The 27986-nt window shown below is 43.8% G+C and overlaps 1 protein-coding gene and 1 long non-coding RNA gene across 3 annotated transcripts in view; one reads left to right on the top strand and one right to left on the bottom strand.

The window, feature by feature from the left end:
- LOC146822961 (serpin B6-like) overlaps positions 1 to 27986 on the bottom strand; it is a 354778-nt gene that overhangs the window by 151179 nt on the left and 175613 nt on the right. The window lies entirely within an intron of this gene.
- On the top strand, positions 240 to 27953 carry LOC146822962 (uncharacterized). Its single transcript, XR_014962099.1, has 2 exons — positions 240 to 917; positions 26050 to 27953. It is a non-coding gene; the product is annotated as an uncharacterized LOC146822962 (long non-coding RNA).

The following is a 27986-nucleotide window of genomic DNA, read 5'->3' as shown; positions in this document are numbered from 1 at the left end:
TAATAGGAACAAGATCAATTTTGCCATGGGCAACGTGGTTAGGCACTATCAAACAAGAGGTTTTGTGTTTAGCACGGTTTTTTAGGTCTCGCCTGGCTAGACATTCAGGAGTGGAGTTTTAAAAGTGCTGTCAAAGGCTTTTGCTGGCCTCAAACGTGCGGTTACGCGCGTGAGCACGCACGCAGCCGCCAGCTCTCACCGTCCGAGGCGCCATCTGGACCGCGATCAGTATCAGTTCTGTTCCTGATCACTTTCACTTTCGCGAGCGCGCACACACAACTCCCGTTCCCAGCCGCATGTCTTGTTTCGCTTGTTTTCCAAGCACTGGCCGCGCGCGCACACAACTCCCGCTTCTCCCCTTCCCTTACCGGGTCTCGCGGTCGCGCGCACGGCCAATGTTTGATTTTTTTTTAGAAGTTCATCAAACTGGATCCAAAATCTAGAGTTTCATGTTAGGAGCCTGCGGCAAGTGGCGCTATACATAACACCATTGATGAATACACTTCCTTGGATTTTGTTATTTGCTGTTCTGAAAGCTTAAAGGTGAAACAGATGGGCAGCAGTGGTGCTGTGTTGCGCGTGATCTACAACCTACTAGCAACATTACTGGACCTCGGTAAGGCGGTGGTTTTTCGCTTCCAACTCTTTCAAGGTGTGTGGGTGAAGAGAACGAACATCTAACTTTGACGACGCAGCGATTGTCATTAAAAACGCATGCCTCGTTGTTGGCGAGAGGAACATGAACATTTGTATAATTACCTTTTCCTTGGAGAGTATGACCCACCGCGGAAGCCCCGTGAAACCTTATGATTTCTTGCCCAAGTTTCTGCTGGTCGGAGACAGTGATGTGGGCAAAGGGGCGATTTTGGCCAGCCTGCAAGATGGAGTCACGGAGTCACCCTATGGTTACAACATGGGTGAGTACTGTCGCATGTACATAACATGTCCATGGTTTTATCGTTTTCGGCATGCATCTTGCATCGTTTTAGAATCTCTTGCGCTTACAGTAATTTATGAGTACCTCTTACATGTATTCGGTATGCCTACGTTTTCTTTACTACATAATGCTATGTTCTTACATTTTTGACAGAAAAAAAGGATTTGCTTAGGATCACAAACTTGTTTCGCTTTGTTCCCCTAACTGCCTTTTACACTCATTTATGCTCCGTCTTAAATATAAAGCACCTTGTTCACAGCTGAAATACGTCTGTGTGTCAAGTCTTCCCACACACGCCATACAACAGTGGCTTGGCAAGGCGGAAATAGTCATGATTTCTGATGTCTTTTTTTGGGTGAATAAATACATACTGTTTTTTGATATGTTGAAACTTCGCATAGGTAAAATTTTGCTTGTTTTTACATTTTTGTTTTGGGTAGGAGTTAAATATATTCTGCTTTTCGAATTTACTTTGCCTTCTACCTAATGTGGTTTAATTATTCACATTTTTCTGCAAGGGGGAGCATTGTTTTTAGCTTCGTTCACTCAACAATATATTACATACATTGTTACAATTCTCGTGTCAGACACAAAGCGCCATCTTCAAAGCTGGATTTTGTTTGTCTTTTTAATTTAACCATGAACGGCAGATCCCATAAAGCTGCTTCTTGGCCCATGATAAGCTAACAATATAATAACTCTTCTGTGTGCATCATGTTGGAGCTTGGGCAGCACTTTTACTGCCTTTCTGTTGCCTTTCTGTTGCTTCAACAATCCAAAGTGACGCAGAAGAGGGAAGGCACATGATTTTATAATATGTTACTTCATGATATTTTGCAGTCACTCAATGAATTTTATAGTGCTGTTCACATGCATGGAGGTATTTGTCTTTCTGTCTGCGTATTAAAAAGCCTTGGAATGTGTCTATAGATCTTTCCTGAGGCAAGCATGTATTCCTGCATCACAATGCATGACCCAGTGTGTAGTAATCGTATAGCTCTTCAATCCCTGATGGCACATCACCCATAATATTATTCTACATAGCTAAACACTTATAAGGTCCCAAAGGCAAGAGCTACTGGCTATGCCGATGCTTGTCTATACATTTCAATAAGGTCATGTGTCTCACTGTGCTTCAAGCCCAGTGAAAGAAATTAAAGGGGGTGATGAACAGTGGTTAATTTGTAAAAATGAAAGTGCCAGAGCTCCTGGTATTCCACTGTAGTTGACAACAACCGCAGCTCTTATCACTGCTACCGAATGCCAGTGCCAGCATTACATACTGACCATCACCTTAAGCAAGTGTAACATTTTGGCGCATTCCAGTAAGTGCTGGTGCCAAGCATCAGCACAAATTAAGCACTGGTGACAACCCAGCTTAAGCAATAAGGACAATCCTTGTTACAGTGAATCACTAAAGTCATTAAATTAACCTGAGCTCAACCCTGGTAGGTATGGCACAGAGCAGAGTCTTAACTTTGAGATGCAATGTAAAATATGTATGCATTACCAAAACAGTAATGTCAAAAGCACATGACAAGGAAAAACCCCAAACAATTTAAAAAATAGAGCATTCCTTTATAAATAAAATGAGACCACAACAAGAACAAGCATTTGCAATGAAATAGGTATCGCCTTTGCGAGACTTTGAGCTACTGGCATTGTAAATCACAAACCTTTTATCTATGTGTTGGTTTTGAAAACATAAATAAAAGGCATTGTCATTTACAATGCTAATAAGCTTAAAATTTCGCAAATGCGAGACCTATTGCATTGCAAATGCTTGTTTCCGGACTGCAGTGACAGCAGGCACATCGATGTGGGCGTGCTCACACCGCTCACTTCTCACTACTGGAGAAGTCACGGCATGAGTCATGCCAGGGGAGCGTTGCAGGGGAAGTCGCTGCTTATTTATCTTATGCAACTAAGCCAATAGTCCTGATTTCTTGTAGGTATGATGTTACTTGTTGTATCATATATCTGGATGGAATGACAAAAACAGCTAAATTCAAGTTGGGCGGCACACTGTGCTAAGCACAGATTTTTAGCTAACGTGTTTTTAAGCCACACCCTTAATTACACTGGCCATGCCCCTTTAAAAGAGCCCCCCCGTTTGTTCATCCCACTTAAAGCTCTGAACACATGATATTGTATATGGTAAAACTCAATAACAAATATTTTAAAATAGCACGTGCGGAAGTCACAGTCAGTTCTTTAAATAAAAAAGTGTTAATGAATGCGCAGATGCTCAGAGTACCTTTTTTCTACTCACACGTGTTGATACTCGCATATTAAAAGTACCGAATCCCACTTTGAAGTGCTGGCACTCTCCCTGTCGAATGAACGAAGTATGGGTAGTCAGTACCCGAATGAACCTGCCCATGTAAAGCACTGACGGCAACTGCTCAGAGCAAGAGATCTTTCACCTGCGCAGCATGGTCTAAAATAACTAGAAAACGATAAACAGAATACGGGGGTTACTGTTAGAGCATTTTATCCCAGTAGCCATGCGAAGTTTCTGTAGCAAACTACTTCCCAAGCAGTCAATGAGGAGCACCCTACTAAAGTGTAAACCACACCTCTGTGATTCGATAGCACCTTTTCAGACCACACCTGTGTCTGGTGCGAACACCCCTTGGGATCACGCCTGGTGTATGCCGAGCTATCTGCCAAACCATCCCAGTCACCGGCGAGAGCACCTCTGGAGACCACACGCGCGCCATTATGCCTCATTACGTCCTGCGCACTGCAGGGTTAAGGGAACCGTGCACCCAACCGAAGAACAACGCACACAGTAAAATGCAAAACTAGTACAGCGTTTGTGTATAGCCACGCTGCGCTCTGACCAGCACAGGCACACAATGGAGAAAGGAGGGACGGGGGGAGGTAGGGAGCGAGCGAGCGAGGAGCGAACGGGAATCTGTGTCTACAAGAAAGTAAAAGCACGCCATGCACGCGTTCCGTGATCAAAAGAGACGCCCGCTAGACTCAGGATGCAATACAATGCAAATGAAAGTGGAAGCGTGCCAAGCGCGCACACCGTACGCGTGCACATCTCCTGTCCGGGCAGGCACGGCGAGCAGGAGACAGGGAGGTAACAAAACATGCCTCCCTTCCAATGAAAAGCACTTATTACAAAGCTGTGCCAATCAGAAACATGGGTGGAGCTTCCACCCCGCTTCCGAAGCTAAATCGACGACAATAGTCTCGTAAGCGAGCAACGCATGTGCTGCGTCGCTAGGCGAGACCTAAAGATCCAATAAGAGGAACCAGAGATATGAGTTTTTTAAAACAAGCTTAAGCACCAACCACAATCAACTAGCCACAGTAGATTGGGACCTAGGCAAGTATTTAGGGCAACTAAGTTCGACCAGATAAGAAGTTTTACATTCAGACTTAGTTACTGAAATAGAAGTTTAAAACCTTCAGCGAGGCAAGGCAGCAGGCTGTGGCCAACAAGGGCTCCATGAGGTTGCACAGATGAGGTTCCGGTAAATCCATTGATGTTTGCTGGGAAAGTACAAAGTGGGATACATTTGAATTTGGCACCCAAGGAGCATCCCTTTCCGGCTGGATACTTTTGGTGCCTTCGCCCAGTGAAGATTTCTACGTTCAAACTTGAATCACATTTTGGGCAAAGCTGCAGGCGATAGCCAAAGAAGGCTTCCGAAGGCCAGATACCTTCTCCACAAGGTCCCCCTGAATCGGATTTGCTCCTGCGGGTAAGCTCTGAGCGGGTTAAAACTTAATCTTAAACCCAGTGGTAACACACCTTGGTCAGATCAGCTTGGCAGGTTTGTCCCCATCTACCGGAGAACATCGGAGTCCCAGGTTTCTCTGAATGGTAGAAGGAGTACACATTGACACAGCCCCGGGTTCCGGACGTCAGGAACAGCACTTGGAGTTCAAGACTCACTCCAACAGAAGCTACCAACAGGGTCCAGGGCAGATCCAGTTGGAACTGGTCAGCTGGGCAGTTGCAGAAAAAGCCTCTCGTAGCTTGTTGTGTCTCTGTAGCTTGAACCTTCTGTAGCGGGCATCAGGTGGACTTTTTCTTACGGCACCAGAGGGGAGAGGTCCTTGGTTGAGAGTTCTTATCATCAACTACCCTTTGGGGGTTGGATGGCTATTGCCCTCAGTGCCGAGGTGTCATTTCTCTTGGTGCCACGTTCCCCACATCGTTTGTTTCACGTGACAGACTGTTGTCCTTTCTCAGGGCTCTGGTGTCCTGTGTGTTGCATAGTCTTTTTTGTGTTCATGATGTTTTTTCCTGGGCCTGGGGGAGAGGGGTGGGGGTGGGGGGAAAGGGTTGTTTTTGGGAATGTGTTGGGGCTCCGCATCAGTCCTCTCATGGGTTCGGGAGATGTCTGTCCTAGAGTTGCTGCCCTTTGGCTCGCCTCATCGCTCTGGGGTCCTGTGTTTAGGCCCAGGCCTTCCCCCCCTGACCTTCATAGGTAGGAGTCTTAAGGTGGTAAGTTAAAATGTTAGGGGCTTAAATAATCCGGTTAAGCGCTCCGCTATCCTGTCCCTCCTGGAGGGAGTGGGGGGCGATGTGTGTTTGCTGCAGGAGACTCATCTTCTCTCTAAAGACACTAAGCGGATGAGAGATCGGCGCTTCCCTCTGCAGGCGTGGTCTTCCGGCACGGCTAAAAAACATGGGGTCGCAGTTCTTTTTAGCGCGCGCTCAATGTAAGGTTCTCTCCCAGGTTGCTGAGATTAAGGGGAGACTCCTTGTGCTTCGTGTGCAATGGGGGGGGGGGACACGTACTTCACTATAGGATCGGTGTACGCCCCAAATGAGCATCAGGAACCCTTCCTGCAGGCGGCCTTTTCTGAGGTTCTGGCTTCGCCAGACACCCTGATCTTAGTGGGTGGGGACCTGAATGTGGTGGTGGATGCGTGCATGTACAGGTCGTAGCAGCGGTCCCATCGTGCAGGCACCCTATCGCAGAGGGGGAGACAGTGGATGAGTGATGGCGGTCTGCATGATGTCTGGCGTGTACAGCATCCTACTGAGCGTGATTATACTTTCTACTCTGCAGCGCATAAAACTTACGCCCGCCTTGACCACTTCTTCGCCTCCACCTCCCTTTTGCCCTGCTTGACGGATGCAGCTATCACTCTCCGCTCACTCTTCGACCATGCCCTCATATTGGTGCAACTCAACTCTCCTGCTGCGCGACCCCCATCTCCCGGATGGCGCCTGTGCGATTCTTTGCTACACTCCGAGTCAGTGATTACTCGTATACGGGACGTAATCATTGCTTAGCTGGCAGTTAATGACCAAGAGGGTACGTCTTTAGTGGCGGTTTGGGAGGCCCTCAAGCTGGTAGTCCGGGGTGAGTTCATAGCGCTGACGGCTGCGTTTACACGCCTGCGTAAGGCTAAGCGTGAGGAGCTGGCGCGGGAAGTGGGAGCCTTAGAGTCCATCCATAAACGAACCGATGCGCCTAGGGTATGGAGGGAGCTTGAAGCGAAACGGTGCATGCTGAAACACCTAGACCTCGATAGGGCCGAGCATGTGCTTTTGCGCTTGCGCCATAAATTTTACCTTAGCGGGGATAAAGGGGGGCGTTTGTTCGCCCATAGGCTGCGTGCGAGTGTGCAGCGGACAGCGATCCAATCCATTAGGGACTCCCATGCGGCGGAGCATACTACCGATGCCCTCATAGTGGACTCTTTCTGTTATTTTTATCAGCGCTTGTATACTAGGGAGGAGACCAGGTCAGAGGAAAGGGAGGCTTACCTTGCATCCTGCCGCATTACGCTGCTGTTTGCATCCTCGGCTGACGCGTTGGAGTCCGCCATCCGCATTGAGAAGTCATATCGGCGATATCCCGTCTCAAGATCGCCAAATCGCCTGGACCGGATGGCTTTTCCGCTTTGTTTTTTAAGACCTTTTGCACCGAGCTGGCTCCAATTTTAACGCGTCTTTTTAACTCTTTTCTGGATACTGGGGAGGTAACTCCCTCTATGTCGGAAGCCGCGATCACGGTCATACTTAAGCCTGGGAAGGATCCGAGGGACTGTGGCTCGTATAGCCCGCTGATGGATGGAATTATAGACCCAGTTTAATCAGGTTTTATTCCTACGCGCCAGGGCGGGGACAACACCAAATGTATTCTCCATCTTATTGACCTCGTTCACCGATCTCGGGCACAGGCTTGTCTCCTTTCCATCGGCGCCGAGAAGGATTGGGACTATATGTTTGCTGTTATGCGTGCTTTTGGTTTCGGTGAGCACTTTCTTCGCTGGGTGCACTGTCTCTACGTCGCCCCTAGGGCGTCGGTGAGGGAGAATGGGTGTCGGTCTTCCATCTTCCCCATCTCCAGGGGGACAAGGCAGGGCTGCCCCCTGTCTCCACTATTATTCGCGCTTTATATGGAGCCTTTTGCCCAGCGAATACGCTCGAAACCGGATGTGGAGGGTATTAAGTTTGGCGCCGACATACATCAAATTAGTCTCTATGCGGACAATGTTATTCTTTCCCTTACTCACCCGCGTACCACCCTGCAGTATCTGGCACGAGAGCTTCATGATTTTGGATTGGTAGCAGGATTTAAAGTCAATTTTTCGAAATCACTGGTACTTCATCTTTCTGTCCCTTAGGATGAGGCCAGTGACTTACAGCGGGACTTTGCCTTCCAATGGGTGCGCTATGACATATCCTACCTGGGTATCCGGTTGACCCCTTCCATTGCTAAAACTGCCCACCTCAATTACAAGCTGTTGGTGGAGTAAACTGCTAAGTCGTTATCCGATTGGTCCCGCCTTGGTTTGGCCTGGTATGGGCGGCTCACGGCGGTAAAGATGACTGTGTTGCCGCATGTCCTTTATTTGTTCCAGATGCTCCCGACGCAGCCGCCGCCGGGTACCCTCCGGAAGTTACAGGACCTGCTTAATAAGTTTTTATGGCATAATAAGAGACGGAGACTCGCTTTATCGCTTATTACCTCGCCGAAGGCCGCGGGGGGGGCTGGGCTTTCCGCTTTTGAGTGCGTATTACCAGGCCTCTTGCCTCCGATATATCACGGAGTGGAACCGACCTTCGTCCAGCAAGCACTGGCTTTTTATGGACCAGACGTCCGCTGGTTGTAATATCTGGCGTGAGCTCTGGCTTCTGCGGAAGCATAAGGCATGAGGCCTCTACTCGTCTCCGGTGACCTCCCCGACTCTCAAAGTGTGGGGTCAGTTGGTGGGCTCAAGGGGTTGGACCACGTTCCCCTCCCCTATGACCCCTATCGTGGACAACCCTGACTTTACGCCGGGGTGTGTGTCCCCTGTTTTCCAGCGCTGGCGGGAGGAGGGATGTAAGAGAGTGGGCTCCCTCTTTGATCCAGATGGTGTGATCCCCTTCGCCCAACTGCACAAAGACTATTTTGATCTGCCAAAAGCTGATGTCTTCCACTACTCGCAGCTCGCACATTGGGTGACCCTAAGCTCCAACTTCGCCTTGATGTCCCGTCCCTTGACCGTTTTTGAGCGCTGGTTGGTTTGTAAGAAGGATGACCGGAAACTCATATCGGAACTGTATGCAATGATAATGGCGCGTCCTAAGCAGCAGCGGTCAAAGGCGCAGGTTCGGTGAGAGACTGAGTTGGGACGCCCACTAACGCGCAAGGAATGGGAGAACCTTTTCTATCGCGCCCATCACACAGCGTCTGACACGGCGGGAGCAGAATCTGCCTATAAGGTGGCGGCATATTGGTATTATACTCCAGCGCGCATTCAGTCTTGGGATCCTACTAAATCTGGCCTTTGCTGGCGGGGGTGTGGTCACCCTGGCACCCTCGTTCATTTGCTGTGGCACTGCCCGAAACTGTTGCGGTATTGGGCGGTGATTTTAGACGATCTTGATGAGGCGTTTCAGGTCAAGCTGCCGCGGAAACCTGTGCACACACTGTTGGGTCTCCCTCACCTCAAGTCTTTTCCCTTGCGCACGCTGTGGGGCAGACAACTTGCGTTGGTGCTGCTTGCGGCGCAACAGGTTTTGTTGGAGCAATGGGGCTCTCCGGCTTTGCCAGACCCGAGGGACTGGCTCCGGAGGCTCTGACACCTTCTTGCGATGGAGCGCCTATCGCTCAGAATTGATGGAAAGGGTTCGTAATACGCTAAACTTTGGGGCCCTTTCTTACAACTTCTCTCAAAGGAATTGAGGGAAGTCACATGCCCCAAATATCTGCAAATCCTTCAACTTATCCCTTTGGAACCGGCAGGGGCCACTGGGGCGGTTTGACACATCTTTGATTAGGGCTGTTGACCCCCGGGGACTTCGGAGTGGAGGATAGAGACTGATGCGGAGAGGGAGGGATTTTGGGGGGGGGGATTGGGGGAGTGTTTATTTCTTTTGTCTTCGAATCTTCCTTATTATAAAAGTGATACATGAGCAATTGCCTGGCAGGCCTGACCTACACTAAGTCATTTTCTTGCGGGGACGCCCTCCGGGCTGTAGACCTGTGCGCTGTGTACCGCCCATTCCGTTTCGCCCTGCCGGCGGATGGTTGTAGGCAGTTGAGCTGTGTACTTTGGAAGCGTATCACCAAATAAAAATGATTGATTCTAAATCAGATCCAGAGAGCATTCGGAGGAGGGTTCTGGGTATGCCACATTTATACTTGGTACTAGCTAGAGGTGGGATGACTCCTGGCTCCTCCCTAACCAATGAGGTCAATGTTCCAAGGGCTTACCTTACCCACTTTTGCAGTATTTCAGTGCCCATCTCTACCTAAATACAAGATGGTAAAACCCTTCTTCCCTTGTGTAGAACCTGTGCGACCACCCTAGAGGTGTGGCCACGGAAATGAGCAACCCCTCCTCTTTGGTTACTTCAAACCAGTTCGAGGGGCAGCCCTCCCCAGTGCAATTGGAGCTTAGCTGACTGCGAGAACAAAGAAGGGGCTGCACAGGTGTCATCTGACATCTGCCTGTGGCGAGAGGTGCCTCTGAATATAATTAAGTTCCTGGGAACTACCCAAATGGCCATCCTGTCTGATGAACAGAACAGATCCTCATACACGAGCCTTTGTCTTCTGCTCTGGGGGCAATTTTCACACCTCATTCAGGGTTAAGCATGCAGAGGGCTGTAGCTGGAGGCTAAGCAAATTGTGTACATTAATTCAAGGGGGTTAAGGGAGAGGCTGTGCAATATTACCTGCAGATGTAAGAGGTCCTCTCACCGGTTTGTCAGACTTCTAACACCCACACTCAATAACAGCATCATTCATTGGGAGCTGTAAGACCATAGACAGTTTACCTTTTCTTCCAAAACATCATAGTTTCCTGTTGAGGCTTTGGAAATCAACTGTGTGTGATCTCATGACAGGAATGAAAGAGGTTACCAGCATAACGAAAAGTGAAAATGGTATCCACAGAATAAAGAGCAATGTTTTATTAATTATAGGGGGAAATGTAAATAACAAATGCCAGATATCTCACTGGAGGCATACCTGGGCAGTCAAAACACAAGAAAGTCAGGTGATTAATAATGGTACATAAGGCAGCAGGAAGAATCTGCAGTGTGTTGTTATGTGGACTGAGTGACGGTCCGACTAATAAGGCCTTTCTAGTGGCGCTCTATGAGGAGGTGGACCAACGTTGATTAAAGGGAGTGGTGAAAAACTGTTCAAGTTTTCTTGGAGGAATTTTATAAATTTTTCTTCTAATGTTCAATGTGTAACAGATAGGATTTTGGAGTATATTACATGAGTAGCTGATAGGCAATGGAAGGATCACAGGGGTGGAGAAATTTGACCTCTAAGTTGGGAATGGAGTTTAGCTGCAACATTTTTCACAGAAGGTAGCCCTCCACAGAGACTGTAAGAGTACCTCAGGTGAGACAGGCCAGGGGCAATTGTTGCTAGGACATTCTCTAGTACTATGGAGCATGGAAATATACTCACAAAATGCAGGTGGGAAGAGTAGATTCTCACTCTTGAGAATATTTCAGATATGCACACTGCCAGATTCTTTATGGTCTGTGAAAGGAGAGGCTACTGGCCTAGGAAGGGGTTGGGGTGGTGCAGCGGAAGGCAAGCGTATTGGAGAACAGGTTGTCAGGGAGGATTATTTAAGTTGCTGTGTACTTAGTTAACCTTGAGATAAAATGCCAATATATACTTTACTAGGTGGGAGGTTTGGTTGGGCAATGTTCTGTTTATTTTAAGAAACATGTACTGGTCATGTACATAGTTTTGCAAGGTAGGCCCGAGGGAGGGGAACAGGTGTACCAATGAGTCAGGTAGTTGAACACGGGGATTGGAGGAAGAAGACCGAGTCATTAGTCAAGCAGCGGAGAAGCTTTAAGGATTGAAACGGTATACAAAAAGGCATACCATTTGCGATCCAAGAGAGACATAGAAGAGGAGACTGAATTGGATGTTGCGGTGTCCATCCACAGGATGGAGTTTGCCTCCAGGTATATCATGATTGCCCATATCAAAGTCTGTTGCGATGTCCATTGCACAAAACCCCATCATATTCTTAGTTTACTTCAATGTTAATATTCAAAAATTGACACAATCGTCTCCTTGCCCAACTCCAGTAGAAGGGTGCTTCAAAACATGTTTATAGTTGCCCAGATGCTAACGTGCTAATTCTGTGCCCCCTGGAAAAACTAAAGTCCATCTCATATTATGTTTATTCGTGATTTTAGATTCCAGGTTGAGTACAAGTGGGCTTGTTAGAAAACAATGGTAGTGCCTATTTTTGAGCATCATTTTGGCGGCAAACACATACACAACAGAAAAGAAACATCAGTATCACTAGTGTCAAACGTATGCATGGGTGCGGTGTCTTTGAATTTAGGCACTTACCTGTCGTGTGGAGGAGGTGTGCCAACATTCTGAGTGCCATGTAGCACAAAAGGGGGGAGTTGGGACAGTCAGGGACCCCATGGGACTCAAGGAGGACACTAAAGGTCTCCAGTTCAGGATAGTATGGTCGGCTCGGCAAGAGAGCAACAAAGTAAAATATAAAAACACAAAAGTTGTTACAGAGAGGGATTTTCTCTCCTCCAATCAAAACTGTGCTTGCAGTACGATAAAACCCAATAACATGTTATAAAAGAAAACATACTTGCATAGCTAAATCTCATGCAGTCCATCACCGGTGTGGATTATGAGGGGCACAGTGGTTGTTTGTGAAAGTCAGCCTGACTCACTCTCACTTAGCAGGGTACAATAGGTTTGGTAGCAGTGAGTAAAGCAAACAAAGCTTTAGCAGGATTAGTGCTAGCCAAAGGTTGTGGGCAGGATACGTAGTCCGGACTCCTGCTGCAATTCAGCAACAAGGCGTCCATGCAGGTCTAAGGTCAGAGAATGATCAGCGAGCTGCTGGGCAGCTCAACATTATGTTTACAAAAGTGGGCATTTGGCTGAAGCACAATGCTACATCAATAACCAGTATATCTTGGAGTTTTGAAGAGCTGCATAATATGAAAGAGTAAAGTGTCCCTCCTTGGAGAGAAGTCTTGTATAGCAGACATCACTGCCTAAGCGGAGACACTTCAGGTGAGCCATCCAAGTGCTTCTATGGTGGCAAGCTATGTGTATTTTCACCACAGTAGCTCAAACGAGAAACAAGTTAAAGTGTATTATTTAGTTTTTATTTATAATGAAATGCGAAGATTATCCTTGTGGATATCAGAGCGCTTTGCAATGTTCAAGAAGACTGGTAGACTAGACAACAACATCAAGGACGGCACAGGGTATGACAGAATCCCAAGAGAGACCACCTCAGGATCCAAGATGGACAAAAATAGGAACATAACATGCGAGAAATAAGCATGCGTGCAGACTAAGGGACAAATCGTGCCCTGGAGTAGAGTTCTGAACCTGAAATTTGTTCATCAGTATCACTTTAACTTCTTTCTTGAATGAAGCAGTGGGGGGTTCATTCTGATTTCAGGGGTAGGGCATTCCAAATTCTTAGGCCAAATACCTGAAAAGGCTCTGTTATATGTTTTCCTTTATAGAATTTCGGTGGTTTCAGCAGTAGGGTGCTAGTGCCTCTAGATGCTCTACAGCCACCTGTTTGCTCACGTTTTTGTGCAAGGCATCTCAGGGTGTTGAAGTGTAGGGCTTTATGGGTCATGCATGCAATTTTCAAATGAATCCTTGCCTCATATGGGAGCCAGTTTGGATTCTTTCAGATCAAGAGTTATGTGATTCTTTCTTTTAGATCCTGTGATGGGCCTAGTAGCAAAGTTAAGAGAGGCTCCAGCTTAGATCTGGGTAGGCTGAAGAGGGTTGCACTTCCATAGTTCAACCTGGGAATCACTAGGGCTTGAACAGCTGATTTGAACGCATGAGGCAGTAGGAAGGGTCTTATTTTTCTTAGGATGTTCGTGTGGACATTCGATCCTTTGGTGGCAGAGCTGATGTGCTCCTGCATGTTCAGGTTCTTGTCAAGCATTATTCACTTAGATCTCATTGAATCTATAACGTGTGGTAAGCAGTTAAAAGCGGTTAGTTGTTTCACCATTCTGCGATGTCTTTGATTCTTTGAGGTCTGTTGTGAAGAAAAGAAGCGAACTAGTTAAGAATGGATCCAGATAGCCTCATTCCATGTTCAAGTAGGTCTAGGAGGCTGTCATGTTTGACCATATCGAAGGCCGATGAGAGGTCAAGGTAAAAAGGCAGGATTCTTTCTGATCCAACATTTTTAGTGCATTAACAACAATGTGTGTAAGTGCCGATTCAGTGTTATGGCCCGGAGGGAAGCCGGGTTGGAATTGACCTACGCGAATGAATTTTTTAATGTGGCTGCATAGGTGTACATGGACATATTTCTCTAGGAGCTTTGCCAGGGTCGGAATATTAGAGATTGGGTGAAAGTTGTTTAGGTCTGCATGATCTGCCGTGATTTTTTTTCAAAAACAGGCCTAACCTGCCCAGTTTTAAGGCAGTCAGGCCGATCCTTGAAGTAGTGAGGCATTAACTATCTTGGTCCAGAACGGGAGTAAGAATATTTTAATCTCCCTGAAGACGTTTGATGGTAGAGGGTCACTAAAGTGGTTTAAGGGGTTTACTGCTATTAGGATTTTGAGGATGGTGCTTTAATCAAAGGTTTTAAATATGCTCCTAGAAGCATCGTTTTTGGGGATGTGGGCTGAGAGACATTGTGGCTCAGAGATCTGGGGCGGGGTGTGCTAATATGAGGTGTAAAAATAAGGTCACTTTTGATCTTTCTTTCTTTACCACGAAGGAAGCAAAATTCTCACAGTTTGGCTGTGGATTAGGACCTGTAGGGGAAGGGTTGGGTTGGCTACCTGATTGTAGCTTGACAAGTTCAAACTGTTTTATTGGTGATTTCTAGCTTTAGCTAATTAGTTTCTACAGAAATTCGCTTTAAAACTTCTTATACATTTGTTGTAAATGCTCCTCCGTGATCTTAGCTGTTTAAGGTGTTTGTGGGAAGGTGAGAATCTCCACGATTGTTCAGCTAGTCTAAGCTTACGTCTTTCTGCATTTAGACTGCCATTGAAGCATGGTTTGGATTCTTTGGTGGACATTCTGTTTAGCTGAAAGGGTGCTACCAAGTCTAGAATGTTCAGCATGTAGTTGCTGTAGTGATCTGTAAGGTCATGGACATCTGCCATATGCAAGGGAGGTGGTAAGATATTATTGCTGATGGATGTCAGATCGTTCAGGTTTATACTTCGCATGCTTTTTTCCATTAATGGGGTTCTTTAGTCAAGACTTTTTTGTCCTCACAGATTCTGTAATGAGGAAAGTGATGTGGTGGTGATCTGTCCAGTCACAAGGCTAGACATATTCTAGTTGGATGATATTACTTTTAGGAATAATAAGGTCCAAAGTCGCACCCAAGTTGAGGGTAAGACTGCCGCAGAATTGAGTCAGGTTGAGGTCAGCTAGGAAGAATTTAAGGCTGTTGACTGCTGGGTCATTAGCACCATTCCAATGGAGGTTGAAATCTCCAAGGAAGATCTGGGTGTAGTGTTGTCCAGCGTTGGTTGAGATGGCTTCCATAATTTGTTTTATGAATTGGATGTTATCTCCTGGTGGGTGGTAGATTGTGTGCACTTTGCACATTGAACTGTTGTTCCTTAAAATATCAATGTATGAGTATTTGCATGAGGATAGGGCAATGTTATGTTTCACTGAGAGATTGATTCAGTGTATGCAAGCAATACCTCCGCCTGCTCTGCTGAGTCACTCTAATCTTATGATGTCGTGATTAGGTGGAACGAGTAGTCAAGGGTAGGTGTGGAGGCATCATATAACCTTGTTTCGGTCGGGATTAGTAGGTCCAGCTCGTGTATGAGCAAGAGGTCTGCTCAGTCCGCTGCATAGTTCACTGCCGATCTGCAATTGAGCAGCATGCATTTCAGGTGTGGTTTGGTGTCAGCAGAGGTTGACTGAGAAATGGGCACTTGCTTAAGGTTAGACTTGTTCACAGAGTCCTAAAGCCAACAAAAACGAATTTCAGCAAACAGGAGAGGAGATGGCGAAAGGTTTGGGGAAAGCCTCACCCAGGCTTTCAGGTCTAACAACATGCAGTGTCATGCAGCTTAGGAATGTGCAAAAGAAACAGTCTTTTATCAGCTTGCTGTGCTTACTTAGTTTGTGAACATCTGGTGCTTATTTTGTTATGCAGACTTTTGTGCTTCGTAGAGAGAGAGAGAGAGAGAGAGAGAGAGAGAGAGAGATAGGAGAAATCGATCATCATTCCTAGGTTTCTTACTTCTGTTGAGGTTGTGAGTGGTGGGCCAGGTAATCACTGTGTTTCCAATTACCACAAGTTACAATCTTAGTTTTTGATGCAATGATTTAATGATGGTTTATCATCATCAAGTGGCCTTGGCTCTAATGCAACCCTTTAAATTTGAGGCGGATATATACTTGTTTTCCAACATAAGTATTTATAGGAAGAGGTGTGGCGCTGTGGACAGGGCGACTGACGCCGGAATCTGGGGATCACGGTTCGATCCCCGGCGGCAGATTAGCCCAGCACCATGTGACTCTGGACAATAGCTTGCTTAATCTTCCCGACGGCCCACAGCGCCTAGAGACCCTTACGGGTGATTGTTTGCACTTTACAAATGTGGGTTATTATTATTATTATTATAGGAGTATTGTCTTTATAGCTGTAAAATGTGATGCTAAAAGATTTGATGATCTCCAGGAGGGGTTTGATCTGTGTCAAAAAGCAGTGCCAAGATGATAAGCCTTCGCATACACCTGCTCTGATGCTGTAGGGAACGGAGGTGAATGGAGGTACTGAAACAACATTTTATCAGTCCATAAGTCATGAGGAGATTCATTTGAGGGAATTTCCTCTTATGTCTGTTTCTTTTAATCTTTGTAGTAATAGTGTGTTATGGACTGTGCTAAAGTCTGCTGCAAGGTCAAGGAGTAGTAGTGCTACAACTCTTTTTATCCACCACTGTTCTTATGGAAATAATTGCCGTTTCATTGCCTCTTCCAGAATGAGCCGGTCGGATATAGACACTCCATGAAGTGTGAGATTTGGTAGAAAACTGCTCTGTCTGTTAGTTTACTGAGGAAAATACAGTTTGAGATTAGTTTGTAGTTGCTAGGATTAGCTGGTTCCAAGTTGTGTTTCTTTACTTGTGGTCTTAAGTATGGATGTCTCGAGTTCTGACAGAAGTGTGCTGGAGGTTGGAGATATGTTGATTATATTAATTACTACAATGGAGACTAATACGAATAGCAATATTTTTTTAAAGATTCAGTGTGTGGATCAGATAGTGAGACTGCTGATCCACTTGATTCTTACACATCACGTAGTTCTGCAAGGGTCAGTTGTTTGAAGGAAGTTAGTAATAGGGACTAATTGTTTGAAATGAATCCATTACACTGGAGATCAAGTAGGTCTTGTGTTGCTTTGCTTAATAGATGTATAGTTCTTGCTTTGCAGACAAAGTAATCTGCCAGTTGATCAGAGAAATCTTGTGATTGTGGCATTGAGATGCATTCTGTATTGTGAAATTTGGACACTGTTTTATGGAATTTCTCTGTGGGGCATTTGGTATTGGAGATCCTGTGTACAGTGTGCTCTTTTTGGTATTTCATGGTGCCTTTACGGATTCTGTTGTGCATTGGGGGATGTTTATTGTCCTAATGGCTCTTTATTTGGCACCATTTTGATGCAGAGGGCATAACTGTATGTATGTCTTATTTCATCATTCGTGATGTTTTCTGAATCCTTTTGTTAATGACAAGTGATTTTCAAAATATTATCTTAATGAATACTCTGGCCATCCTGTTGTACAAATCTAACTACTGTGTTAATCTAGTCTAGATTTATGTTTGCTGTAACATTAGCTTAGAGTTCTTCCATGTTGCGCTTTTTCCATTGTCTGTAGGCTGAATTATGGGAGGAAACTTTGGCAGAAATTTACGGGAGATATAATAAATTAAGGTGGTATGGTGATGGTTGCTCCAGGGGACACAGTCAATAGCATTGATGACAATGTATTCCTGATTGCTGAACCCAATGTCTAGTGTGTGTCCTGCCATATGGGTGGGGCCAGAGACAACTTGGAAGATTAGAGCTTCCAGGCTGGATGTGATTGATTGGTTGTGACATATTTGGTCTGGTGAAGCAGATATTCAAGTATATATAGTTTAGAATGATTCAGGGATATGTTCCAAGCGGCATCTGGAAATGTGTCTGTGAAGGCTCTCATGTTGGAGGTGGTCAATATGTAGAAAAGAGTTAGAAAACGAAATCATTGAGTACAGGTATCATGTATTCTCCTAGCCATGCTTCTGTAATGACAAATATGTCTGGTTTTATGCTGTTTATAGGGCATAGATAAGTTGTTTATTCTTGGTGATGGAGCATTGATTAGCAGCAGTTTATTTGGGGCAGTACTGTGATGGGAACTACAGATTGAGGTAAAGACTGAGCTGTGTTTTGCACCCAATATGATTGTGCAGTGGGCTTGTGATTTGCGTTGGTGGATGTGAGGTTTGTTAGTGCAGTTATAGATGTACGAGTTGGAGAGATCAAGTGCTGAATTGTGGATTAAGTAGGTAAAGGTAAATTGTGTTAGAGTGATTTGAAACTAAGTGGGCTGGGAGGATGAACATTAAATGGTAGTGGGTTCACTATGGGTCTCACTACCACTAGAAGGCATTTTACGGACTCTGTTTGGAATGGATTTGAGAAGGTAGTGTATGCCATTGTTGGATTATGGTCTTTTTGGGGTGGTACAAATTGTGAATTGTGGCTGGGATTTGCAGCTGTTAGCCAAATGAGAAGAGAAAGTTTTAGTTGAGATTGGGGGCTTTGTTTCCCTTTGTAACTTCCGAATGTGGATGGGGTGCAAGTTAGTGGTTGAAGGGGACTGTGGGGTCAACGTTAAGAGCTTCGAGGGCTGAGGTGGCTGTTAGTCATTTATTTCTGTGTTACACAACTGACTTTGGTCCGGTGAGGATGAAGGCTATTCGTGGCGAAGGTGTAGTGAAAGGTTGTGATGTGCTAAGTCTCACTGTTCTTTGTTGCGGTGGATGTGCAAGATATTGTGAAATGTGCCAAAGGTGGAGAGGAAGTAGGATAAGTTATAAGTATAAAAGAGGGTGGGTTTAATCTGTGATTAATAAGATTTTGAAAAAAGTGTTAAGCTTTATCTTTGGGTATGTGGGTGACAGTGGGTAGCTTACCCAGTGGTGGTGTTAGGTAGGAGGCAGCTGTGGAGGCGTAGGTGTCTGGATGGTAGTTGTGATGACAGATGGAAAGCAGATGCTGGGGTTGGTCAACTTATGTGGAGTGAAGATTGAGAGGTTGGTTTATTGTTGAGGACTGAGTGCAGAGACAGTGTGCAGAGTACTGGCGGAAGTGGGTTAGTAATAGATCATAAAATATGTATTTCTTACAAGAGTGTTTGGGGGTCTGGGAGTTTTAAAAGGAGAGGATAGGGGTGAAGAAAGAAGACAGAATTGAATGATGTGAGCATAATTTTGGGTGATGTATGTGATAATTGGAAGGGTGGTCTGCTTTCATCCTTACTGTGAGTGGTCAGTAGATTTGTGGAATGTAAGAATTGAAGGAAGATTCTGGCTGGGAGGCACCAGTCAACTATGAGGTTTGTAGGGTTGTTAGCACGCATAAAGGTGTTAGGCGGAGAGGTTCTCTGATATGTGGGACAATGACAAGGGGAATGGAGAGGTGGGGTGTTGCAAGCGGAAGTATAAGATGGTGTGTGAATTGGGAAAGCATTGAAGGAAAGATAAGTACGTACTGGTTGTGAGTGATTCTAAGGTGATGAAGGAGAGAATACGTGACATCAAGTTTTAACGAGTTTTGTGTGTATGAGACAGTGGCAATATCTAGTAGTTATTCAGTAGTGGTATAAAGGCATGGGTGAACTGGATACAGTGCACAGAATGGAGTGGGCTGGATTATTACCGCTCTTCCGCTGCCTGGCAATTCTGGATTAGAGTTTCTGACTCTAACCACTTTCCATGCCCAACTGGGAGAGCCCCTTAGCCGTATACTCTTTGCATGGACGCCAGGAGCAGAAGCCCTAGGAGGAGGAGTTAAACAGTACAGGGCTTGAGGGTGGCGGTGGGGGTAAGACCCTTGCTGATAAAATGGGTCAAATTACCCCAGGTAAGCATCACCAATACAGCATACATCTTTACCAGAGTGTGGTCTATAAGAGAGATAGACGGCTTTTCAGACAATCAAAAAACCCACTAGGTCAAAACAAGAAGTTAGAAACCCCTCAGAGGGGCAGTAAACCCTACTTTAATATACAAAATGGTATGCAGACACAGTTTTCACAGTGAATAGCGGAAGTAAAGCTATATTCTGTTTTTTTTAACCTAGTATTCCTTTCCATCATGAAAATGGTTCATAAAACTTCATGTAGTATCAGCAAACAGAAATCATTTTTTAGGCTATGTCCTTTAAAATTAAATAAAAATAAAAATCAACTTTCCCTTTTGATGAAGTCATGAAATTCGTTGCAATTCTTTTCAAATGTTCAGTTGTTAAGAATAGGATTAGGGGACACAATTCACCACTTGCCACTCTCATGTGAGTGCCCTCACAGATTACTGGGGTTATTTAGGACACAACTTCTGTTGTGTAGCCGTGTTCTACATGGTTTCCTTGCTGCCCAGTATTCGCCTTCCCGAAAAGGTATCTTCAAGTAAGGAGCATGGACAATGGTTTGAAGGAATCAGTGATATTAGATTTAGAGACTGGCTTTTGAAACTAGGAGGCTGAGAATAGATAAATGAGATTAGTGAGAACATTGGGTGTGCATGTAATGAATGAGAGTATTTTAGCGGATGATTATATTTTTGCAAAGGGCATGTCATCTTGGAGCATGGGGACATGGACCTTTTGCTTAGAGTTGAGTATTGTATAAGAAAGGTGACTATTTGGGATTTAATGCCGGTTCAGAAGCTAGGATTTAGGGAGTGTATTGGGGCCTTGGTGCTGCACGTTGTGAATTTTCTGAATTTGGATTTTGTTGCGAATAATTGTTTTTGCAGTCAACAGACAGACTAGGTCTGTTTAGTAGGATTATTATACTCATAAAAGGTCTGTAGTTCAGCAGGCACTAGAAGGCCAGCCTCTCTACTAGATTTTATTCTTCATGCCTTTTAAGTTGGAATGAACGTTTACCTACTTTTGAAAAAATACACACTTATCTACTAGATAGAACATATGGCCTTTTATTTTCAAGAGTGGTGGAATAGTTTGTGCAGGGCTAGTTCAATCAATCAATCAATCAGGGGTTTATAAAGCGCGCTACTCACCAGTGAAGGTCTCAAGGCGCTGGGGAGTGGGGTGCATCTCCAAATCAGTCGGAATCAACGGAAATCGCTGTTAGCATGAACTGAAGCCGTTTTGTTTGTGGCAGCCATTTTAGTTAGCCATGTGCTGGCCATGTGCTTCTTGTCTCTTTACTGTTGCCTGCTTTTCTATTCTGCTTGAGTCATCAGTTTTAGTTAACTCCTTCAGCACTGAGCCAGAGTAATGTATGATCAGAAAGACCTGTAGCTGCTAGAATACACCTGTTTTAGAATAGAACTGTCAGGCTATTTTAACTGATGTCAGCAACTATGTAACCCCTCCTACTTTGTTGACTAAGGATTTTCTGTTAGTCCTTATATGTGAACGGCTATTCCTGTGTATACTTGTACCGCCTCTTTTTGAGCTTCTAGCTTACACTGCAACTATTACAGTATATAAACACCTTGGTTTCTGTACTCCATGTACTGCCTCATACATTGCCTGAGGGCTCTATATCGATGCAGTTCAAATTATAAGTGAATAATAAAATACTTTCTTGATATTACAGCTTCCGTTCCAATCTCTATTTTGTCAGTCTAAAGGACTAGTCCGCAAAGAAGGGCGAACCCCTGCACAGGTGGGCCTCAGTAAGGCTCACCCCCACAAATTGGCGCCCGTCACGTGGGGCTCATCGGAGACGCGGTCGCCCAAAGGAGTGGTCTCGACGGAGGTTTGGAATCTCGCTGAGAACGTACGCTGCATGAGGAGACCCTTGTCTTTGTAGACCCCAGTGCTTTTCCGATTTTCCCGATTTGACCCTCCAGGTGGTGCTGGCCTCCGACTGAGATCCCTTTTGGCGTTCGTCTTACAGTGACCATTTGGTCGAGTCAGAACTTGGCAGTTGGAGGCTGGAGACTTTTGTTTGGTAAGGTTGTTAGATGCGACACTTTTTGACTTGTTTGGCCAAAGATCTTGGTTTGGTTTGAGTATATATAAATTGCAATTTATATAGGCAGGTAATGAGGAGATTTTTCTTTAATTTTTGAATTCTTGAACGGTACAATTTGTGACAAGTACTACTTTGTTATAATGTTATATATACTATATATTTTTGGCATGCCTGTTTCAAGCACGCTCCGAAGGATGTGTTGCTTTCTTGGAGGTACCAATATGGATTTAGAACAAAATCAGCCGGCTCTCCCCGAGGGGACACCAAATAGGTATATGCACATTAAAAACTGTATTTCTTCCATAATGTATAGTACACTGTGGAACAAATACACCAAAAAGGATCCTGATCTATGCACTTAGTAAAATTCATAAAAGGTGATGCGGAGCGCTTTTGAGTGTTCCGCCAGCTCCATTGGTAAATCGGTGTATTTTGGAAAAGGTCTGGGGCTAGAGCCTGTCTTTTTGAACATGGCACAGTCTTTGGGCTGTTTGCTTGTGTTGGTGCAGTCTCTGTACTATTTTTGAGAGCTTTCTCGTTTGTAAATATGATTTACAATTGGTATTTACAAATGTTTTGGTTTGAGTGCAGTCTGTGGGCTGCCTCTTGTTTTAGTTCTAAGTGTTGATTTGTGGGTTGATTGTTTGAGTGTCTATATGGTTTGTGGACTGACACCGGTGGTGATTTGTGTGAAGTACTTGTTTGACTGAGTAGCAATTGTGTTCTTTGTGTAAGAATGGCTAGCCTAGCTGTGTTGTGTGTTATGAGTGTGTGGCCCCCTTTTGAAAATGTCTGGAATGAGCTCAATTTGGTTTGTTGTTGTCATTGTGTTCTGCAGATATCATTGGAACAATTACACTTTGAAATTCAAAGAATGAATTATATAGCATATGTTAAGTAGCTGCACGCTACTATTAAAAATAAAACAGTAACAGAATATAGATGTGTGAACCTTTAATTCTTATATTGCTACAATGGTAAAAAAGAAAATTAATTAAAACTCAATAGGGAAAAAAGGCCTCACAGAAAGAAAGAAAAAACGAATTTGTGTGCTTTACACAGCTAGGACTCAATGTTACAGCATTCTCCTTAGATACATTATATTAAATATTAAAAGTCATTCACATTATCTGAGTAATTAGTTGCTGCTAAAATAAAAGCGTCTCTTTTACCACATTGCAAAACGATAGATTTTGACTGGCTTGGAATGCCTGGGTTTTAAATAGACTGAACTGTGCTCAATTCCCGGCACCAGAAAGAGAGCTTTTAACAGTTGTTCAAAGCTGTCTGTCCGACGGAAGCTGTCTGTCAGGACAGACGGAGGTAAACAATGGTTTACAAACTTTTTGAGGACATTAGAATACAGCAAAGGGTTTTTCTCCTGAAAAAGCGTAAAAGTTGATACCTGCTGGTTGTGAAACACAGCTGAGTAAATAACACATGGCTCACAAGCTACAGATCAAGCTGTGGGAACGAGGTTTTAAGTTAGTATAGCATGGTATGAAGGCACATGCTTTAAAGATCACTGATTTTGAAAAGTTAGAAATACAGCTTCATTATTTTGGATAGAAGAGAAAGGATTAAAAGTAAGGACTTTCTTTCTTGTTGCTTTCCTAATAAAGCACATCTGTGGATCTGATGGTAAATAATTACTGCCCTCTAAAAAGTGATATAAACTTTTTATGTTTCAGTAAAGCTTCTGTGCTTAGTGTTATAAATAAATGCATTTAAAGGCAAACGGAAAGGAATATGGCTTGCTTTTCATATGTGGAAACATTAAAAGGGTTAGTGATCATTATTCAAGAACAATGACTACATGAAAAAAATTGTTAAAAGTAATTGTATTAAAATCGTTTTTGCACTATTAGAATTTTCATAATGACTAATACCACTATTGTGAAAATTCAATAATATTTAGCACTACAGAAAATTACCTTGTGCAAAGTGTGTCAAGATTTCAATATCTGAATGGTTAAAATATACTGTGCATCAAAATTAAAAAGGTGAATATTAGTTTCTCTAGCAATGACAATATTACTGAATCTTAGGGACAACCTTAAAATATGATTCCTAGTATGGACTACTGGCTGCAGTCTGAAATGCACTTACAAAGTTATGCAAAGAGTAGCTGTACAGACATGAGAATTACATTGCGTGCCTTAATGCACGATAGTTCTGAGCGAATTATGGCATTCTGAAAGCTGACATTTTGAGCAAAGTTCTTTAGGTGCTAGAACGCACATTTCACATGAATAAAAAACAGAAATAAGATAGCAAAAGTGCATCCTACCTTTAAATTATCAGCACACAGGCATGGAGCAGGAATGCTTTTGAGCCATGCTTTTTGAGAGTTACTTTGAATTGTAAAGGCCACATGAGATAGCCTTTCTCAGACAGGGGACAACAGGTTTAAGGGTCAGAGGCCAAGCTCTGTATTTAGAATTGACCAGCACTACTGAACGCAAAATGTCCACACAGGGAGCCACAGTGACAGTGCGTGATTTCTACATCACACTATGAAAGCTTGTAATGTTGAAGAGTAGTTTAATAAACTAATTTCTTTGTATTGATTACATTTCCTGATTCTCACATTATAGGGTAAAACACTACAGGTAATGTACATTTTGCTCTCATGATGTCTGAGGCTATAATGGGTCTAGAAAAATGAGGGTCAAAATGAATTCTCAATTCATGTTACTAATATTTAGGACATCGACATTAGTAATTTAACTACATTTAAGAAATGGAAGAATTTACTTAGTTGTTTCAATGAACTTATGGCCTTGATTAAGCCTTCCTGGAACAAGATTGGACACCACAGATCTGTTTTAGGTAACATTAGCTAAAGGAAATATTGCATATTCGGTTAGGAGCAGATGGGGATATCACTGTTTTCTTGAGAAAAAATACAAGTGTAGGAGATATGCAGGTGAGGTTTTTCCTATTGAATAACATTGTCAAGGGGTAGCACCATCTGCAGCCATGTGCAGAGAATAGCTCTGCCATGCATACAGAAATACTGGTTTTCACGCAAAATTGTTGTGCTGGGGCCAGATAAAAAGGCTATGAAATAAAGTTTGCATTAATGTGCTATTATGTTACACAGCTCAATTGCTAAAGGAATTGGTAGTTGGTTATTAATGTTTTCTAGTTAGCTCAATATGCTATTTACCTCCTACAAGTCTGTTTGTGCACAGCTGCCAAAAAGGGGGGAAAATATTGTCAACAGGAGGTCACCTGTTTAGGTTACCTACTGTTGAATGGGGAAAGGAGGCTAGCTCCTGGGCAAATTAAGGGTAAGCAAAAGTATGTTCTCTGTCTCTCTCTCTCTCTTTTTCTCACTCTCTCTCTAGCCTGTCTAAGCTGTCTAGGAACGGCCATGAGATAATTGGTTGGGCTCGCTTTACTCATTCATTTCACAGGATTCTGCACCCCACCAGTGCCCGGCTATTTAGTAATACGGTTTTAAAATTGTTAGAATTAATAGTGATAACACCATTATTGTTTATATTATTCTCATGCTATATACAGTTTTGCAAAGGCATCACTAGTCTCTTATTAGTTAGTCTATGTAATTGAGCTGACAGTCCTTATTAGAGCTGGTGAATAGGTTTCTCCTCTAAAAATGATGTTGCATAGTCCAGATCGTGAAAAGTAGAATGCACAAGGTTCACAATGTTAGGAAAAATGCCTGTGTGATCCTCAGCAAACATTTTGAAAGAAAATATTGCTTTATAGAAGTTTGTTTGCCAAACATGTTCTGCTGGAGAAATTTGTGTACCCACTATGTTGAGGTTTTGTTAGTTATTTATGTAGTAAGGATCCCTGTTAAATTAGCAAGTTTTTAGATTTTCCCGCTGCACCTATAACATGAGAGCATGGCCATAAGTGTAAAATATAGGTGTTTTTATGTAAGAGAAATAATTTTAGAAGTGTCTGCACTCCTGTACAAGTAGTGGAAGGTTCATAAGTAGAGGTGTAGTGAACTATATGACTCATGAAACACAAGCTTGCCAAGACAAGAAGCACAAAAGAATGCCTGTTTTGAAAATTCCTTTTTTTTTAGGTTCTTCAGATGAATAATATAGGAATACACAGATGTAAGGATTTAGAGTATGTCTGTATTGTTTTTCTTTTTCCTCAGAATTTAGTAAATAAACACAAACTTCCTTGGCTGCTTGGGATTGGGAGAAACAAATCAAATCATGTAACGTTTTACTCTTGTCAGTTCACCAAAAGTTCCTTTTATACTTGCTAATAGATTCAGGGTGTTTTTTACTCTCAGATAGATGAAGTGATTCTTGGGTGTCCTACTAATGTATGGGGGGCCTCGAGACTAAAGAAGTTTTCTGAAATAGAGTATCCTCTCTGTTGATAGATTATTTATATGCCTTGTCTAAAGACCTTTTGTTCTGTCCACCAATAGATATCTGCTGCCCTACAACCATGGCCAGAGGGGCCCGGACATCAGATCCAACCTGGGAAGTCAGCGCCAGTTCAGCTTGGAGTCGAGGTAAAGGGAACCAGCACAGGCGTTGCTGGCAACTAGGACCACAGTGAAGGTAAAAGGCCGGAAGCACTGGGTCCATAAAAACGGGGTGAAGTGTGATCCCACCACAATGGAAAAGTGATCCTGTATTGATCCAGTTTTTGATGCCCCGCTGAGAGAGTCACAGACCGACAAGGACGGCAAAAAGGCTTTGGAGTCCTGGTCCCCAAGTGAATGCAAGTCTGCACCTCTGTTTGTTGATCAAGAGGTTCATGGGCACAATCTGTGGCCCCGATGAAAGAGCAGTGTGCCAGCGGAGCAACATAGGAGCTAGGGAAGGACTTGAGTTTAGGGTGCAGGTGCTGTGTCTCTGGTACATGTTAGATTGAAGTGAAGAAAACTGGTGCACTGCCTGAGAGACTGGACAGGATCGTTGAGGGTATTTGCCCTGGAGGGTGATTGCCCTATCCTGAAAGAAAGACTTTTCCCTCAATCTGGGCCGCAATTGTTTTCCTGAGTTGCAAGTTGTGCAGCTCCACCATGGTATAAGTGAACACTTAATGAACAATAAGAACCTGCCTGTGAGACTCAGACGGACACAGGGAGAAGATTCCCCTCTGGCTGGTTGTACAGCGACTTCAATTCCCCAAGTACTTTTTAGTAATGTACCCCTTTGGTCGTCCCATTTTTGAGGAGGAGCAGCCCTTTGAGGCTCCTCGTCCTAATTCCCTTAGCGTCGTTTGGTCCTCCTGGTCCCCTGAAGCGAAAATTGTTTTTGTGATGATCTGTGTATTCTTTTTAATATTAGTATTTGGAATACTGTTTATTCTGCAAGAGAAACGTTTTGTGCACATTCTCATAAATGCTACTCTGCCCTCCTCCTGAACATATCAATTGGTACTCTAGCCCTCATAAAAAGAACACTGGAAAGGTCTATTAAAAATGTTTATTATTAAAATATTATATTAGACATGTGCTATTGGCTATTCTGAAGTTGAAATAGATGGTCACTGAAATACATCGGAGCCCTGAAACTTGGAATTGGACTGGGTGGTTTTAGGATTTGCCTTCTGCTTGGGGTTGGAAAATATTGATAGTTCTGTTTGTAATAATAGTCATTATTTTCTCCTGCTATTTGTGTGTTCATTATGGCCTAATGCTCTGTTCCCTTTGTACTCCTGCCTTATATATACTCGCTTAATAAACTATTTAGAATACAAAAATGCCCACCTAGCAATGGATCAGGATATTAATGAATTTATGAGAAATAAATGTGCAAAATATTTTCTATACTCCTTCTATATCATAGGGATGTCTTCAAATAATGCTAAAAGGGCCGTCTGTCGGAATCGATGGAAATCCCTGTTAGCATGAGCTGAAGCCATTTTGTTTGTGGCAGCCATTTTAGTTAGCCATGTGCTGGCCATGTGCTTCTTGTCTCTTTACTGTTGCCTGCTTTTCTATTCTGCTTGAGTCATCAGTTTTAGTTAACTCCTTCAGCACTGAGCCAGAGCAATGTATGATCAGAAAGGCCTGTAGCTGCTAGAATACACCTGTTTTAGAATAGAACTGTCAGGCTGTATTAAGTGATGTCAGCAACTATGTACCCCCCTACTTTGTTGACTAAGTATTTTCTGTTAGTCCTTATATGTGAATAGTTATTCCTGTGTATACTTGTACTGCCTCTTTTTGAGATTCTATGCTTCTATGCTTACACTGCAACTATTACAGTATATAAACACCTTGGTTTCTGTACTCCATGTACTGCCTCATACATTGCCTGAGGGCTCTGTATCGATGCAGTTCCACAGTGAATAATAAAATACTTTCTTGATATTACAGCTTCCGTGCCTATCTCTATTTTGTCAGTCTAA

This window comes from Triturus cristatus, chromosome 5_2 (assembly GCF_964204655.1).
Source record: "Triturus cristatus chromosome 5_2, aTriCri1.1, whole genome shotgun sequence".
Classification (NCBI taxonomy): Eukaryota; Metazoa; Chordata; class Amphibia; order Caudata; family Salamandridae; genus Triturus; species Triturus cristatus.
The sequence above is the reverse complement of the archived record's forward strand: the minus strand, read 5'-3'. Positions and strand labels throughout refer to the sequence as shown.